Genomic DNA, 19,416 nt, shown 5'->3' with positions numbered 1-19,416 from the left:
GCAAAAGCCTATGCACAGATCCGAAGAGAGCTACCCCTGCAGTCGCTTTTTGACAATCCTTTCGACCTTTTGTTGACGTTTTTACTTCTTGGTGCATTCAGGATGTTGTTGCGGAAGACTGGCTCCCAGCCCTGCGACTCCTGTCACAGGATAATCTCTGTGATGGATCTGCACCTCGTGTGCCTTTGGTGCTTGGAGCATGATCACAATCCAAAGTCGTGCTTCGAGTGCTAGGCCATGAACTCGAAGGCTTTGAGGGAAAGGTCACGAAAGCTACTCGCGGCCCAGCTCCACATCGCTCACAGTCTCAGTCGAGAGGAAAGTTCTGAGAACGCTCGCGGAGCCCTCACAATTCGTCATCCCACTGAAAATCATCGGGACACTCAGGTAAGCACAAGAAGAAGTGAAAAAAGCACAAGCAATCTTCGACTTCACCCTGTCGGTCGGACAACGCGAAGCCGGAGACTTTGCTCTTGGCCTCCGTCCTCGGAGACGGCTTCTGGGTCAGTTGTGCACCTCCCTGAGTTGGCAGGAGCCTCAGCCACCCCTGCCCATTTGAAGGAATTTTACAAGGCCCTACGCCTCATCTTTGGGCAGTCTGCCTCTGTCGGAGCACCTTTGGGCCCTGCAAGGACCCTTTCAGGTTCGGCACCAGGGGTTTCAGCTTAGGCTCTGGGCATCCAGGGATCCATTTCCGGATCTGAAACGGCAGTGGTCATACCTCTGTGACCTTCCTTGACAACGGTTCTGGCGTTGACGCTCCTGGTGCCACCAAGGGCTACGGGCGTCGTCGATCTCATACTCGTTGCCGACCCCAATACGGAGCCAGATCGACGTCTCTTGATACTGATTCTCACTTTGTGAGAGACCTTGCTCCCTAGGTCGGATGCTGACCCTTATTCTTATGGGTATGAGTTTGGTGAGAGTATGGAGTGGTCACTGGACTGTCTAGAAAACCAGCTTTAGACCCAATGGACAGGGCTCAGGAAATGGGTGAAGCCAGTGGTCTGGATACCTCGCCTGACACTGGTATGCTTTCTACCCATACCGTGGCTATGGAGGAGGGGGCATTTTATTCCATGGTAGTGCGGAGAGTGGCCGATGTCTTGGGCCTCGAGCTGCCTTTGCTGGCTGTCAGGACTAACCTGACTGAGAAGCTTCAGCCTGGGGCTTCTACATCAGAACCCCTTTTGCCCTTAAATGAAGCCATCTCTGATGTACTGCTGGGGACCTGGTCCAAACCCAGCATTGGAGCTTCTGTGAACAGGACAATAGCCCATTGCCATAGGCGTGCGCCTAACGACCCGGCTTTCCTGCCCCAACACCCTACCTCTGCGAGCTTGGTTATCCAAGCCTCAACATCTCATGGCACGTTCCCTTCCGCACCCCTGGATAGGGAATCCAGGAGGTTGGATCACCTTGGGAAGAAGCTGTTTTCTTCCTCCAGCCTGACATTGGGGTCTGTAAACACTGCATGCCTTTTCAGCTGTTACACCCATACTTTATGGGACATGGTCGTGCAAGTGAGGCCACAGGTCCCGGTGGAGGCCCGCGCTATTCTCTCCCAAGTTGTTGCTGATGGGAGGGATGCAGCTAAGTTCAGGATTAGATGTGGGCTGGATATGACTGACTCTCTAGGCAAATCAGTTGCTTTGACAGTGGCCTTGAGGTGCCATACCTAGTTAAGGACATCTAGCTTTTCAAGGAATGTCTAATCCACACTGATGGACATGCCCTTTGATGGCACCCTTCTCTCTGGAGACAAAGCAGACTTGGTGCTTGAGTGCTTTAAGGAGTACCGGGCCTCGGCCCGGTCCTTAGCCTTGCAGTTGCCACCCACCTCCCTCAGTCTGCTTTTGGCCCCTTTTGTGGTTACAAAAGGGGTGCCCGGCCAAGTCCGATACCTGCTAGCCATCGTGCTGCACAAGCTGCCAAGCCTTAGCATGGCCGGGGATGTACGATCCAGCATCCACATGGATCAGGGAGCCAGTGGTCTAGCTGGTTCAACATAAAACCTCAGCCTCCAAACCTTCCCAGAGTGACGCTTCCCCAACAAGGACCAGTGGGCAGCAGCATTCACCATCACCTGCCCCACTGGCACACAGTCACATCAGACAGGTGGGTTTTTCAAATAGTCCAAGAGGCTACTACCTCCTCTTCGAGTCCACCCCTCCATCCATGTCACCATCCTACGTTGGGATGACGGAGGATAACCTGGCAATTCTCTGCAAGGAGGTAACAGCTCTCTTGGCCAAGGGAGCCATAGAGAGCGTCCCTTTGCCAGAAGTCAGTTGTGGTTGTTAATCCTGCTACTTTCTGGTGCCCAAGAAGGACAAGGGCCTCTGCCCTATCCTAGATCTTTGGTCCCTCAATCTCTCCCCCATAAAGGAGAAGTTCAAAATGCTCACTCTGGCTCAGGTCCTTTCTGCCCTGGGCCCAGGAGACTGGATGATAGTGTTGGACTTGCAGGAAGAGTTCCATTGTCCTGTCCTGCCTGCCCACAGACGTTACTTGAGGTTTGTGGTAGCTAACAAGCATTTTCAATCTACCATGGTCTTACCCATCTAGTTCCTCCTTCTCTGCTCATCATGCACAATGAAATTTGAACTCAGTTCTTACTTTTCTGATGTGTGCTCCCTTTGAGCCACTTCACAACTGCCCAGTTCGCCTGCTTACTCTGAGAACAGTCTTCTTTGTAGCTATCACCTCTGCCCACAGAGTGAGTGAGCTGCAGGCTTTCCATTAAGCCATCTTACATCTCCATCCAACCTGACAAGGTGGTGCTTCGTACCAGGGCTTCCTTTCTACCTAAGGTAGTCATGCGCTTTCACATTGGCCAGTCCATCTCCCTGCCTAATTTTTGCACACCCTTTTTCCTTCCAACAAAGAGTAGAGATTCCACCACCTGTACCCAAAAAGAGCGTTGGCGTTCACTCTTGGTCTTACACAAAAGATTTCCGGGTGGATGATCAACTCTTTGTGGGTTCTGTGGGTGGGAAGAAAGGTTGGGCTGTACAGAAGAGAACCATCTATAGATGGGTTGTTCTTTGCATTAAAATGTACTATGCATTGGCTAAAAAGCAACCTCTGAAGGGCTTACTCGCTCACTCTACAAGAGCAACAGCTGTAACCACTGCATTAGCACACAAAGTTCCAGTCCTGAACATCTGTCAAGCAGCAAAGTGGGCGTCCTTGCACACTTACCAAACACTACTGCCTGGACAGTCAGGTCCAAAGGTAAGGTTCTCTGCTCGGTCAGTCCTGCAGGACTTCCTTGGTTTGCAGACCCTCCTCCGTGGATGGTATTGCTAGGGTATCTATTCTAAGGCAAAGACTTTGCAACTAGAAATCTCTATCAGATGAACAAGTTACTTACCTTCAGTAACTAATTATCTGGTAGTGACATATTCTAGTTGCAGATTCCTTACTGACCCACCCATCCTCCCCATTCTGCAAACTGATTTCTAGTCATAGGGCCTTCCCTGTCAGGGCCTTAATTCTGTTGCACCAGGGTCAGTGATCTTGATGGCTCTGCACGTCTGGCGTCGAAAGTCGTGAAAAGAAACTGACATCAGCATGCTGGAGTGGTGCCTATATACCACCCGTGATGTCATATAGGGCAACCACAATGCCAAGGACGGACGAGGAGTTGACCAATGCCACCTGACGGCGCACAGGGGTACTGCTCAAAGAAAAATCTCTGCATCTAGACTGTTGCCTGGGGGAAAATCTAAGGTAAGGAATCTGCAATTAGAATATGTCTCTACCAGATCATTTGTTACCGAAGGTAAGTAACTTCTTCTTTGTAATGTAGGTGCATGGTTTCTCATATAATGAAGTCAAGTATTGTAGACTGGAGCAGCAAGTTGTACAATGGACTGGTGTGTTGAACAGTAGAGTAGGATGTTGTAGACTGTCATAGAGTGAAGCAGAGTGTTTTACAGTTAAGTACGGTAAAGTAGAGTGTAATAGAGTGGAGTATCATCAAGTGGAGTTTCGTAGAGTACTGTGGAAGATAGTGTCATAGAGTGGAGTGCTGTGTCATATTGTGGAGTGATGTACTGAAGAGAGAAATTGAGAGGTGTCTCATCGACCTTCACATAGTTTAGTAAAGTGGCCTAAAGTGAATGGCAGTGAGTGTAGTACAGTGCTGCAGAGTGGAGTTGTACGGCATGGAGTAGAGTGTTGGACAGTGGAGTGGCATAGAGCTGCATAGAACAGAGAATGGTACCATGGCATACAGTGAAATAAAGTGTAGTAGAGTGGAGTACTCTGGAATGGGTTAGTTTAGACTAGAGTGGCATGTCGTACACCGTACTGGTGTGGAGTGTAATAGAGTCGAGAGGCGTAGCAAACAGTCAAGTAAAGTGTCATAAACGGTAGTACAGTTTTGTACAGTACAGTGTATTGGCATGTCTTACAGTTTTGGAAAGTGATGCAGACTACAGTAGAGTGGCATTCAGTCTATTCGAGTTTTGTAGAGTGGAGTAGTGGCGTACAGTACAGTAGAGTGTTATGGAATTTGGTCGAGTGTATTGGCATACAGTGTTATAAATGGGTTAGTGAAGTATGTAGGCGGCTGTCTCAGTATAAGATGTACACTTGTGGGTGAGGCATCCTGTACTGAGTCCAGGCAACCCTTAGTGATAGTATAGGCGGCTCTAGATAACCAGAGCTCTTATGAGGGTAGCTGTGGAGAGCAGCTAAGGCTTATCCAGGAGGGTGGAAAGCGGTTGCAAATACCACACAGGTCAGTCAGTGAAGTACACAAAGGAAAGAACCACACCAGTGTTAGAAAAATATGTATTCTTTATTATAACAAACACTCTAGAACTAACTTTGGGATATCTCCTAACCGGAGATCTGGTCATACAAAAACACACTTAGTAACAGGTAAGTAAAGGTTTAAAATAACATGGGCCCCTAGGGGGGACCAAACCATATGCTGAAAAAATGGAATGCGAGACTTACTACCAACCCACACTACCATCAAAAAACCCTTAGGATTTGGGAAGTGCTAAAACCCAAAAGACAAGTAGGTAGGATTCCCAAGGCGCCCATGTGCAGAGTAGAAATCTCGGGTCGGTATCAATAGAGCCGTGGTTGGCGTTTTCGCGTTTTACATTGAAGTAGTTCAGCGTAAAGTTAAGGAAACAAACTGGATTGGCATCTCATACATTAGAGTGAAGTGCTGTATTATACAGTGTTGGAAACTGCCGTAGAGTGGAGTAGAGTGTTGTATAATAGAGTGTACAGGCATAGATATAAATAGAAATCTGGACAGTGGAGTGTACAGCGATAGAGTGAAGTCTAGTAGAGTGGCACAAAATGTAGTAGAGGTTTGTAGAGAGGATCCTGAGGTAATCCATTGGGACAAGGTAGGTTGGATAGTGCCTGCACCTCTGGGTACCCAGAACAGTGGATTTCCTACACCAGGGACCCCAGGTGTATAGGGGTGTAGTTGTGCCAGAATCTCCTGCTGAAGGCAATGGGGGGTCTTGGTTGTCCAGCTGCTGTCGTGGCCTGTAGACCAGCTCGGTGGAACCCATCCATGGATTCTGGAAGAAGAAGACCTAAGGAGAGAGGGGACAGAGTCCAGACCACCCGAGGTGCCTAGGCGGTGCAGGAGGCCAATGCCCACCCTTCTCGGTGATGCTTTCCTGTAGGACGGTGGACGAAGAAGTGCTGCTATGGAGTCCAGGGGATGCAGGAAGATCCTAGGAGTAGCCCACAAGCTGTTCCATGCTGGTTGTTGAGTCGCAGAGGGGTTTGCAATCAGTAGGACCACCAACAAGCCTTGGCAAATGCAGGGAAGCATGGCACGGAGTTTGCAGGATTTGTGGGCACCAGCAAGGTTCAGGTCACCCAACCTTGGTAGGTAGGTCAGGGCCAGCCCTCAGCAAGCAGGAGAGCCAGCAGGAATCAGTGGAGCACCCAACAGGACCCTTTGGCAGCTTGCACAGGGAGTCACAGGGAGGCCAGCAGCACAGCAAAGAGGGAGCCCCACGTCGCAGGAGTTGAAGAGAGGATGTCGTTCTAGGAGCTGTAGAGTGCTGGAGGCTGGGGCTTCTTGGAGCTAGTAGGTTTTTGGACTGAAGAGCCAACAAGCCTTGCCAACGACAAGCAGACACGGTGCACAGGGGTTCCAGCCAAGCAGCTCCAGCACAAACTTCCCAGTTGCAAAGAAGATAGGTCAGACCTCTAGAGTGCCACAGAACCACTACCTTTGTTGCAGAGCCTTGAAGAGTCTGTGGGACAGCAGGATCTACAAGCCGGTCATTGTTGATTAGGTGCCTTCATTTGCAGGGTAGTGACTTCTTCACTCCAAGAGAGATTCCTTCATGCTGTCTTAAGTGCAGGCAGAGTCCCAGTGACTCTTGAGAATGCACGGCCATGGAGTTGTAGAAGTCTTTGCAGAACTTGGAAACAAAGTTGCAGTAGGAGCCCTTCTACTGGTTACAGTCTTGCTCTTGGTACCTGCGAAGAACAGCCGCAGTTCCGGTGTCCAGGTTGCAGAGATGTCTTGCAGAGGAGACTTGCAGATGGTTCCTGAAGACTTGCACACGAATCTGGGGTCCCACCATCAGAGGAGCCCTTAAGTAACCTGGTAAGGTGGTTGGACACTTACTGCAGTGACTCACCTATCAGAGGGGGTCGGTGATGTCACTGGACAAACCAGTCAGATGCTCCCAGGGGCCTCTGCACATCTTATTTCTAACATGGCGTAAGCAAGTGGCCACCTGGCAGAGCTCTGTGCACCTCTGTGTACTGGACAAGGGGATGGTCACTCCCCTCTCCTTTGTGTAGTTTCACACCAGAGCGGGAACAGAAGATTTCTGCAATGGTGCAAACTGGTTTATGCAAGGAGGGCACCAAATGTGCTCTTCAAAGCAGTCTGTGGTGCTCAGAGGCACCCCCACCCCAGCCCAGAGACATCTATTTTTAATGAAGAGGTGGTCACACCTCTATCTTACAGGAATTATTTCGTTCTGACTTCCACTGCCCGAATTAGGCTCAGCAGCAGGAGGGCAGAACAGTGTCTGGGGTCGGCAGCAGCATGGGCTGTCATGCAGACCCTGCAAGGCTGTACTGGCAGACTTAGGGGAATCCCCTGGGGAACAGTACCTGGTATAATGCAATTACCACTGGAATCGGTGTAGTTGCATGATTCCAACATGTTTGATGCCAAACATGCCTATGTTTGGTGAAGCCATTATCCAGTTGGACAACTCGTGTTGACCAGTGTCCACTACATACCTTAAGAAGACTTCCCTATGCTTACAATGCCCAGGAAGTGGAGTCTGGGGTTTGTAGGGGCACCTCTGCTCATGCAGGTGTGCCCTCACACTTAGAGCCATGCACCCTGCCCTTGGACTGAACAGTCTACCTTAGGGGTGACTCAGAGGGTCAGAGTGAAGTGAACCTGATACAGGGCAAACCTTATATCTGGGGTGAAAGGTGCATCCACCATTTCACAAAGGCTGCAATGGCAGGCTTGTAATCACAGTTTGTTTGGGCCCCCATGAGTGGCATAATACATGCTGCAGCCCATGGGGGACATCTGGTGTACCAATGCCCTGGGTATGTAAGTCCCATATACTAGGGACTTACATGGGTGCACCAGTATGCCAAACGTGAGGTGTAAAAGTTACCTTACAATTACATTTAGTGGAGAGAGCACTGACACTGGGGTCCTGGTTAGCAGGATCCCAGCGTACTAAAGTCTATACACACTGACACCAGGCACAAAGTGGGGGGTAACTATGCCAGAAAGGTGCTACTTTCCTAGAAAGCAGAATTCTGTGTCATAGAGTAGAGTGGAGTAAAGTGGGGTGCAGTGGCATACAAAGAGTTGTACACAGTGTTGTATAGTGGACTAGAGTATCGCAGAGTAGCATAGAGTGGAGTACAGTGGTCTACAGTGGCATACATATAGTTCAGTGTTGTACACTGGTGTGTAGGGGTATAGACAGGAGTAAAGTGTCAGAGATTGTCATACAGTGTAGTAGAGAGTTGTACAGTGGAGTTGCATAAAGTGTGTCAAATTGTGAAGCTGCGTAGAGTGGATGGTTATATAGTAGTATAGAGTGAGGTAAGGTCTCATACAGTGGAGTAGAATTGTTCGGAACAAAGTACAATAGAATGTATTGTTGTGTCATAGAGTAGAGTGACATGGAGTGGTGTGTAGTGGCGTAGCTTTGGTAGTAAACTGTTATAAATTGGAGTGAGGTCCCATGTGGTAGAGTGGAGTGCTGTGTCATAAGCGTTGTATGGTGTTGTACAACGGCATAGTAGTAGAATAGAGAATGGAGCTGGACAATGGAATGTAAAGGGATAGACTGGAGTAGAGTGTCATAAAGTGTGGTATACTTTTATAGAGTGGAGTTATATAGAGTGGAGGAGAGTGTCATATAGTGCAGAGGTGTAGAAAGAAGTGGCTTACACTGTTATAGCATAGAGTGGATTACCGTAAAGTGGTGTAGCATACAGTTGAATACTGCACAGTGGAGTGTAGAAGAGTAGAGTGGCATAGAGTGGGGTGGCATACAGTGGAGTGGCATAGACTGGAGTAGGGTACAGTGGATTAGCACAGAGTGGCGTACATTGAAGTAGTTCAGCGTAAAGTTAAGGAAACAAACTGGATTGGCATCTCATACATTAGAGTGAAGTGCTGTATTATACAATGTTGGAAACTGCTGTAGAGTGGAGTAGAGTGTTGTATTTTAGAGTGTACAGGCATAGATGTAAATAGAAATCTGGACAGTGGAGTGTACGGGGATAGAGGGAAGTCTAGTAGAGTGGCACAGTATGTAGTAGAGGTTTGTAGAGTGGAGGTATATGGAGAGGAGGAGAGTACACTGGAGTGGCCTAGAGTGGAGCAGCATACAGTGGGGTGGCATACAGTGGAGTAGAGTAGAATGGTGTGGTGTGGTGAATTTTGGGGTAGGGTAGTGTGTAATAGCATACAGTGGAGTGGCAAGTGGGATAGATTGGGATGCCATACAGTAGCGTAGAAAAGATTGACGTTGCGTACAGAGCAGAGGGGAGTTGTGTACAGTAGAATAGCACAGAGTGAAGTACAGTGAAGTGGTGTAGAGTATAATGGCGCACAGTGGAATAGCGTAGAGTGGAGTGGCGTAGAGTGGAGTGGTGTAGACTGGAGTGGAGTACTATGGAGTGGGGTAAAATGTTATAGTATGTAGTGGAGTTGTGTAGAATGGAGTGGCATAGAGGAGAGTGGTGTACACTGGAGTGACGTAGAGTGGAGTCGCATATAGTGGGGTGGCATATAGTGGAATAGCGTGTAGTGTTTTGGTGTACAGTGGAGTGGCAAAGAGCGGAATGGTATATAGTGGAGTAGAGTACAGAATAGTGGCGTACAGTAAAGTGGTGTCGAATGGAATAGCATACAATGGAGTGTGGTAGAGCATGATAGTATACAGTGGAGTGGCATACACTGGAGTAGCGTCCCACAGAATAGCGTAGAATTGAGTGGAGAGACATACACTGGTGTGGCATAGAATGGAGTAGCATACAGTGAAATAACATACAGTAGAGTGGCATACAGTGGAATAGCACAGAGTGGAGGTGGGTACAGTGGAATGGCATAGAGTGGAATAGCATATACCGGAGTAGTGTACGGCAGACTGGCATACACTGAAGTGGCCTAGAGTAGAGTTGCGTACAGTGTAATAGCGTAGTGTGACTGGCACAGAGTGGAGTTGTGTACAGTGTAAGACAGTAGAGTGGAGTGTTGTACAATAAAGTGGCACAGAGTGTAATAGTGAATAGTGGAGTAGAGTACAATGGAGTAGCATACAGTGGAGATGTGTAGATGGACTAGCGTACAGTGGAGTGGGATAGCGTGTTATTGATTACATTGGAGTTGCATATATTGGGAATGGGTTCTGATGGAATAGAGTACAATAAAGTAGCATAGCATGCTGTGCCAAACACTGGAGTGTCATGGAGTGCAGTACCATACAGTGGAGTGGCATCCATCGTGTAGCGCCCAATGGGGTGTTTTAGAGTTCAGTGCCATACAGTGGAACAGTGGAATGGCATACAGTGGAATGGCGTACAGTGGAATAGCGTACAGTGGAATAGCGTTTAGTGGAGTAGTGTCCAGTGGAGTGATGTAGACTGGAGTGATAAAGAGTGGAGGTGCATACAGTGTAAAAGCGTAGAGTATAGTAGTGTACAGTGAAGATGCATACAGTGTAATAGGGTAGAGTGAAGTGGCATAGAGTGGAGTCGTGTAGAGAGGAGTACAATGGAGTCGGGTAGAGTGAAATAGTATATAGTTCAGTAGAATGGAGTGGCATAGAGGAGAGTGGTGTACACTGGAGAGACGTAGAGTGGAGTAGCATATAGTGGAGTGGCGAACAATGCAGGTGTGTACAGTGAAGTGGTGTTAGAGTGTAATAGCATACAGTGGAGTAGCGTACACTAGAGTAGCGTCCCATAGATTAGCGGAGAATGGAGTGAGAGGCATACACTGGGATGGCATAGAATGGAGTAGCATACAGTGTAGTGGCAGACAGTGGAATAGCACAGAGAATGGCATAAAGTGGAATAGTATATACTGGAGAAGTGTATAGCAGTCTGGGATACAGTGGGGTGGCATACACTGAAGTGGCCTAGAGTAGAGATACACGCAGTGTAATTGCATAGTGTGACTGGCACAGATTGGAGTTGTGTACAGTGTAATAGCATAGAATGGAGTGGCATACAGTGGAGGTTGTACAGTGGAGCGGCATAGAGTGTAATAGTGTATAGTGGAGTAGTGTACAGTGGAGTAGTGTACAGTGGAGTGGCATACAGTGGAGATGTGTAGACTGGACTGGCATACAGTGAGTGGGGTAAAGTGTAATGGATTACATTGGAGTGGCATATATCAGGAGCTAGGTCTGATGGAAGAGAGTATGTTGTAGAGTGTAGTGGCATTCAGTGGAAGAATGGAGTACCATACAGTGGAATGGCGTACAGTGGAATATCGTTTAGTGGAGTAGTGTCCAGTGGAGTGGTGTACAGTGGAGTGACGTAGACTGGAGTGGTATAGAGTGGACCTGCCTACAGTGTAAAAGTGTAGAGTATAGTAGTGTACAGTGAAGTTGCGTACAGTTTAAATGCATTGAGTGAAGGAGCATAGAGTGAAGTGTTGTACAAAGGAGGTGGAGAGGGGAGTAGAGTGGAATTGCGTTCTGTGGAGTGGCGTACAGTGCATGGCATACAAATGTATGTGAAATTTAGCAGCAATGTAGATTACAGTGTGCACTGTAACACAAAACAAGGAATTGCGCGGCCTTGCATTTCTCCAGATTTACCAATCAACGCAGGGCCATGCATAGTGGCCTTGTGTGGCTTTGTAAATCTAACTCAAGTATTGCATTGCCGATGCAACAACATGAGGACGCAAGGGTACCACAATCCAATAATATACCTAGGCCTTAGTTATATTTCGGACCATGGTATACCTCTGGAACTTTGCAGTATACCGTGGTAATGGCAATGACAAGCCAGTATATAGTTGGGTAATGGCTGTTTATACAGAATGAAAAAGCAGTGAGTTGTTTTTACTACACTTTGGCTGTGTTCAGTGCTAAGGCCTTAGATATAGGTAAGTAATAGGTCTCTACATATTACCACTATATAAAGTGGTAATAGGTAGGGAAATGTATTTATATGTTTTACATATTTTTAATAAGTTCAAAGCCATGTACCACAGTAGTTTCACGAAATGTTGTGAAATTCCACCGAAGTCCTGTGGTGAAACATATAAGTAAGGTAAAATACTTACCTTACTTAACTGCAGTACCCAGAAAGTGCATCATAATGTATAATCCAGCCACATTTTACGTAAATCCTTGGAGTCGTTTTCACGCACCATCAAATACAATAGTCCAAGGAAAATGCATTGGTGAAAAAACATGTTTTGGGACCCCCACCCTTTTATCTTTGCAGCTCCTTAACGATTCACCACAAAAAGTGACATAATCTCAAAATGCAGAAAACACTTTAGGTCTGGAAAGTTTTGTGGTGATTTGCCAAACAGATTGGAAGTTATTAGGGATCTAACTATAAGCACAGAATGGTAATAAGATTTAATGTGATTTCTTTCCTTTTATCTATTGTATTTGTTATGTAATTGTTTATTTGTTTACATAATCATGTGACCTTAAATGTGTCTTTTAGTTGTTCGTACAATGATTCTGAAACTTTACATATTCAGTCTAGTTTATTTTTTGGGCTGCCTTGCTACTTTTAGAAGGATTGTGCTACATATGAAGCCCAAAGTGAATGAAAACCAATCATTGTTGCTGTTGTTAGAAAAATTTAGGTTATTTTTTTCCTAGTGGTCAACTTCACATAATAGTCTGTGTAGCTCACTGCTAGGTGCCTTTTTCATTTTGTTGTACATTGATGTATAAAGAAGGTGGTGTTTGTTTGCTTGTTGGGCACAGTTTTATTTTGTGAGCCAGAGAGCATGCAAAGAAAATGGATGCACATTAACATGTATTATATTCATTACTTATTTGTTAAGGTCTCAATAGCATGTGATCATATAGGGGTGTTTCTGTTGTTCATGTAGTAAATCTGAAACTTTACATATGCAATCTAGTTTTAGTAGTATTGAGCTACACAGATATCACTAAGGTGTTGGCCCTTATAACTTCCTAACCACTTCATAACATCTCATACAATAAGAAAAAGAAACATCTACATAGTCTAACGTACATTGCTGTGAAGTTTCATTACAGTCAGTTTAGAAATTTTTTTGCTACATGAAATACAAAAATCTATGTAAAATGCATTGGAGTGCAAGGATGATTTGGAACCCACCTTTTTTGTTTGCTCCACCTTGACTAAGTGACGCCAAACTTTCAATCCTTCACCAACATAACAGGTGCAATAGGTGTGCAAGGTTTTGCATAGATCCATCAAATGGGTGCAATATTATTAAGGGGGAACTATCCAATGAGTTCCTATCTCTGGTAACCCTAACCTTTTTTTCTTTTAAAGACACGGGAGGGTGCGTAATTTGCCTAGAATCACAGGATGTTGAGCCCAGGCTCGGATTCAAACCTGGTTTGGCAGTTCTAGCCAAAAGGCAACATCTCCTCCCCAGCAAAAGAAAATCAACAACTTCTGTCATACATTGTTACTACAAAATGACTGACTACCTTCCCACTTCAAACATAAACTACTGTCACAAATAATGAAAATGCAGTAGATTCTTAGTACCCTAGATTAAAGGCATAGACTTTCCATGTTTTTATATACACGCATGCATATACACACAATAAGTTTAAGTTTCAGGACATTTTCTGAATGTTAATGCTGCCCCGAGGCCTGCCATATCACAGAAATTCATGTGTTGTAGGCTGAGCAAGTGGTCCTACGGAGGTGGGTGTCTACTTGTGACACAGGGGGTTTCTTTAATTAGGTTCAAAATGTCCAAAACTTATAAGTTGTTTCCATAGTTCTTACAGACATAAAAACAATTTATGATAACTTATAGACTCAGCAACCTGTTGAAACAGCAATTGTTAGCCCAGCCTTATTGGCCCAAGAGAACAAAAACAACAAGCTTATTAAGTTAATTCGGTGTCCACCCAGAAATCAGCAAATTGGAGTTTCTAGCAATTTATGTCCCATGTCTCTGCTACCATTTGAATCAAATGTAGTAGAAAATAAAGTAAATAAACAACTATCAGCATTTGTTATTGAAAATTATAGATTGGGCACGATATATGCAAGATTTCCTGCACATTACTGAATGGAGCTAGCCCTTTCGGCCGCGAGAAACAATCTGCACGTGATCCAGGATCAGTTCATAATTTGTGAAAAACTAAGTGTCAGGGCCCTTGCCAAGAAATCACCGCAGCTTGCACCCCTCACAGCCCATGCCATCGCAGCCAATGACAGAACCAGCACAACTACTATCACGCTCCTATAAGTGTGACAGTTCTGACTTGCCCAGGTCCCAAAAGCTATAAGGATGATTTGGGCTGTAGGAATTAGTCACTTTTAATGTATTTTTGACTTACTAAGGAATTGTTGTTGGGCTTATCTCTAGTTTACACAAACAGCGACATAATACAGCAGGCTGTCGCTATGTGGTGGTGTTTACAATTAAGTACCAGTGCAGAGCACCAGACACCACTAGCTCAAATTAAGCACTGTCCAGGATGAAAGACAAGCAGTGGCACTCAACCTTTTGTATCTATCCTCAGCGTTTGATACAGTGTCTAATTCCATGTCATTTAACTGACTTCAGGAGATTGGTGTAAAAGACCTAGCACTTACTTTCCGGAAATCTTTTCTAAAGGGATACAGTCAAACAATAGTGATATCCCAATATACATCACTATAACTGAAAATAGGTTGTGGAGTTCCACAGGACTCAGCTCATTGCCTTTTGTTTTTAAAAATGTAAGTGGCCACTATCATCAGAACGGATGGGGATATTACTGCATCCCAGCCCAACATTTGTGAATGTATATCCTCTGTCACATCCTGGATGAGAAACAACTCTAAAAAACTTAAGACTTAAATCCTGATTTTTGAAGTTCATCCTCCATTTGTTCACATTCTTGGTGGCATCATAGAGAGTTCCCAATTCAAGTGAATTCAGTAAATAATCTGGGTTTTATATCTGATAATAAATTAGATTGTTCTGCCAAAATTGTCAAGTTGCAATTAAGGCTTCTGCCTTCTCACCAAAGATGTGCTGTCATCTGAGTCAATATAGGATCAAGCCTAGATTGCTGCAATTCCCTTTATGTTTCCCTTCCCAAATATCAGCTTCTGAAACTTTAGCTCATCCAAAATATGGCTTCAAGAGTCTTGCTGGGATTCCCCTATGGGTCGCAGTTCCTCCACAGCGGAACCATTTACACTGGTTGACCTTCGAGAAGCATATCAGGTTCAAATCATTCTGCATTTCTGATCTATCGCCTAAATCCTGAATTTATCCATAACCTTATCATGGTTTATAACCATATCATAACTTCTACTCAATCACCACATATTTATTGATCCCGCTCACATTTTGGAAGACCAAACTTGGTGGACACTCGTTTTCCTATGCGAGTGTCTCCTTGAGGAATGCTCTCCCATTAGAGTTACGCATCACTTCTTGCCATATAGTGTTTTGGATGCCACTAAAAGCTCTTATTTTGTAAATAATTTATGTACTTAGGTTCCAGTATATCAGCCCCAGGACACCTTTCTACCAATCATTTGGTCAATAAACAAAACATAACCGTCATCTCCAACAATGACTGATGGCCTAATTGCAGTTCTGACCGTTGGAGAAAATCTAATTAAGATATGCCCTAGAGTGGCCATTAAGGAGCTCCCAAATTTCCTAGGGGATAAAAATATGAAGACTGCTTGTTCTTGTCTTAATCTGGGATTCTCCTTGATCTATATTCTTCCATGTGTCACAGGAAACTCCTGCTTTTATCTTAGCATAAAAGTGAAGTATGGCATTGTAGTGGATGTGGCTGGACTGGTACCTGTAGAGCCTCTTCCCTCCAAGAAGCACATCTACCCTCTTGGAATTTTCAGAAAATATTCTTTACATTTTTATCAGCCATAAGACAAATGCCACACACCTTTTGTCAATTAAATTTATTTTTCGGTTTATTTATTTATGTTTTGGGACTCTAAACGAGGTCCATATAATAAAACAAGATACGACATCCAAAGATGAACAAAGGCATAAAATATTAAAATATACATGAATCATTAAATAACTGCCCGAAATGTACATATAATAATAATATAATAAAATAATAATAATAAGAACGGTTTGATCAATTGATCTCACACAATTATGGTTTCCCTGAACCTCTGATAATATCACCTTTCTCCCATATCTTTTTTTGACCAACCGAAAAGAACCATTTGCATCTTGAAACAAATGTAAAAGACATTTTTAAAAATTAAAAACTCTATAACAAAACAATTCATTTGAAGGAGAGTATAAGGCTTGGAGAAACTCCGGTGCCGACATCAGAGAGAGCTAAAACAGATGTGTCTTAGCCATTTACGCCGATAGGGGGTAAGGGAAGGACAAACAAATAGAACATGTTTTAGGTCTTGAGTTTCAGCACAGCAGAAGATGTACTCTTTAGTTGAACCATACCATTTTGCCAACAATACATTAAAGGTAACAATCCCAATCACAGAAGCAACCAAAACCGCCTCACCCCATGCAGTAAGTTCCACTTTACATAAGGTTGTGCTTTTTTTTGCTATTAAGGATTTTGATAAAATCGAGAACGTTCTCCTTTTTGCACAGCTCTCTAAGTCCAATCGATGACTGAAGGACCAATTTGCCTGTTTTAGGAAGCTTTGCAATTGCGGGAAGGAAAAGCCAAGACCTGCTTGAAATATACTTTGAGCATTTGTAGGGCATATGTAAGATTCTTAGAGAAGGTATACCTGAAGGTATTATTTTCCGCAAAGATTTCTTTTAGCAGTAAGGCCCTCAGAGTATTATCCTCTGCTTTCATGAGAGAAGCAGCCCAAAGGACGACCCCGGCTAGACCCTGGGCAAACACACTTCTTAAGCCCAATTCCAGCCTTAGGGCAGCCACCGAGACAGCTGTATTTACAGATAAAAGCTTTCTGAGGATCTTACCCTCCTGAAGATTCAGAAATCTCTATTTGGAGGAATCTATGAATTCCAAACCATAAAGAAGAGAGGCGGGGATCCTAGCTCGGTAATTCGCTAGGAGTTGGGCAAAATGTCTTCTTACCGTGGCCAGTTTTTGGTTACGTAGTGCCCAATGGAAATTAGAAAAATTTGCTCTCTTGTTGCCATGGAAGTGCAAAATCTTGCTCTTTGAAACATTAATCTTTATAAAGTGGGACTCAGAGAACTGTGACACAGATTGAAGACGGTTCTGTAGACCTTTAGGGGTTAGATCAAAAATAATAATATCATGCGCATACAGTAAACAACAGACTGGGGGGTCCACCTATTTGAGGGGGGGGGGACCTTGGCTTTGAGATAAAAGGGAGGGCAAATCAGATATGGATAAGGAAAAGATCAAGTGAGTCAAAAGGCAACCCTGCTTTAATCCATTCAGAGTAGGTGTTTAGGACGATAAATCTCTACCTGCCCCCAAGAAGATTCTGCACCAGGTTGAGGAGTGGAGAGCAATCATTATCTCAAGAAGGGTGGGAGGAACCTTGTGTGGAAACACATTGCTGAGAAAGTGGAGATGGCACACAATAGAAACAGCTAAGGATTAGTTAAGAGTATTTACAAAATAAGAACATGCTGACTGTGCACATCAAGACCTCATACAGAGCTCACTGTTCTCTGATCAAGCCTGGAAAGGAGAAGAGGGGGGATGGTTTTGAACTCTGCCTGAAGAAGAAGAAATCCATACTGTGTCCTCTGGAGGAAATTCAACGACCACAGTCATGGCCATACAACCTAAATCTCTGCCTCCAAGGACTTACTCCACTATTGGGGAAAATAGTCCACAGACTCCCAGCACTAAAGGGGTTTTGATCTGCTGTGGACGGGCTACAGCATTTTGGCGAGTCTGCCCCCTTGAGTCTTTAGTGCCTGAAACCAAAATGTATACCTGAACCAGTTTCAGAAGTGCCCTTATGGACTTAAGGACTGCTGCAAATAATTTACTGTGCTAGTTACCAGATAAAAGGAGTCCTATGCAAGTTTTCCAAAATATTCTCAGTTTACTGGTGCCTGTCCTGAAAAAACCAGAAAAAGGAACCAATTAATATGTATGTGACTTACACTTATCTCATATTTGAACCATCAGAGTCAAACTGACCTACACAAAGATCTGTAACGGTCAAGATAAAAAAAATGTAACTAAGTCTCCACCATCTATCCGATAACCTGTAATTGCTGGTTGGTCTAACTTGGTTCTGGTTAGACAACTACGAGGGGATTATATCATGTAATTCTTATAAATAAGTCTACTGCTCTAACAGACTTACAATGCTGTTCATTTTTGTATTGTTTCTTATGGAAGGGTTAGATTTTCCTTAATGAATCTTGAAATCAATATTAAACTTGCTCTGTGTTTGTGGCAATTTTCTTTTTAATTGTTTATTGTTTTAACAAAAACTGGATTGTACCTTTAAATTGTTTATATCAGTAAGTGTGGCCTTGCTGCTCTTGCAAGCTTCCAAGACTAGTTAAAGTCCTACATTTGTGAAAACGCTTTTTATTTTTCAGCCAATCTCTCAGGGTAATGTTAGAGGCGAGTCACAACTCATATCAAGATTATGTTGGAGAAATGTCATAGCTAGATTTTCTACTGTGGATTTTGTGAAAAAAAGATTTTGATTCCCACATGGGAGAGGCCAGTTTGACAGCAGTTATAGCTGATGTGTGACTCACAGTTGGATCCTACATTAAGAGTTTGGAATACAATTTCCATTCTAGTAAAAGATACCGCCATGCAGCATTTAAAGTATTTGTAAATTGGAGGAAAGGCAACGCAGTTGTGAAGCATGAGAAGATGCCATACTCAAGATGGGTGATTTTGAAGGCAAATTGAAATGAACATTTCTTAAGTAAAGATAGGAAATAAATTACTTTATTCCACAAATACCAGTAGGAAGAATAACTAGTGGCAACACTTGGATGCATCACTTTATTCACACCAGGGTCGACCTAAGGAATACATTGAGGATATGGGTTAATGCGGGTGCTCCCTATCTCCCTTACAGTTTTTCTGTCAGTAATATTTCAGATCAAGTGGTCTCAAATCAATACAAATTCAGTATGGGAAAAGATTAACAACAGCAACTCTTGCTCTGTGCTGTGTAGTGCTACTGAAGTCAAAGGTGTTAGGTTTGCTATAACTAAGTTTGCTTTAGGAAACTGGGGTCTGGAGAGATGCTGCAAATTATCAACAAATACTGAAGTGTAACAAAGCTGATCCAATAATATTTGGATAATACAATTGCATCTTTGCTTTGATGACAACTTCTCACTGATGAAGATGTCAGTCTACTTTTTTGATGACAATGTATTATGTAACTTAATTATATGAATTTAACTTGGAAAATCAATGGCCATTTAAATACTGCTTTATTCATTTTGTGCTGTGGAATGTGTTTATATTTATAAATGGTAAGATATACATTGTAGAAAGCACTGTTAAACAACAAATGTGTAGTTTAGCTGAAACAATCACCACTTTTATTTTACTTTTCTGAAGAATTTTAGCAGAAATTCATTTTCATCATTTATGTCATATGTTATGGATAAAAGAGATGGTGTAAAATGTTAGCTCTGAAATGTGTGGTGCAAAGTGTTAAATAATCCCCATTTGCCTTTAGAACTATCTCCTGACAGTGCCCCCTCCTCTTTAAACATTTTATGAAAAGTCAGGCAATTTCCTTTTTGGGATT

General features: G+C 44.0%; 1 protein-coding gene across 5 annotated transcripts in view; it reads right to left on the bottom strand.

Moving 5' to 3' along the window:
- PFKP (phosphofructokinase, platelet) overlaps positions 1 to 19,416 on the bottom strand; it is a 248,576-nt gene that overhangs the window by 104,614 nt on the left and 124,546 nt on the right. The window lies entirely within an intron of this gene.

Source organism: Pleurodeles waltl, chromosome 10 (assembly GCF_031143425.1).
Source record: "Pleurodeles waltl isolate 20211129_DDA chromosome 10, aPleWal1.hap1.20221129, whole genome shotgun sequence".
Lineage (NCBI taxonomy): Eukaryota > Metazoa > Chordata > Amphibia > Caudata > Salamandridae > Pleurodeles > Pleurodeles waltl.
Note: the sequence above shows the minus strand (reverse complement) of the source record. Positions and strands in the feature narration are given on the sequence as shown.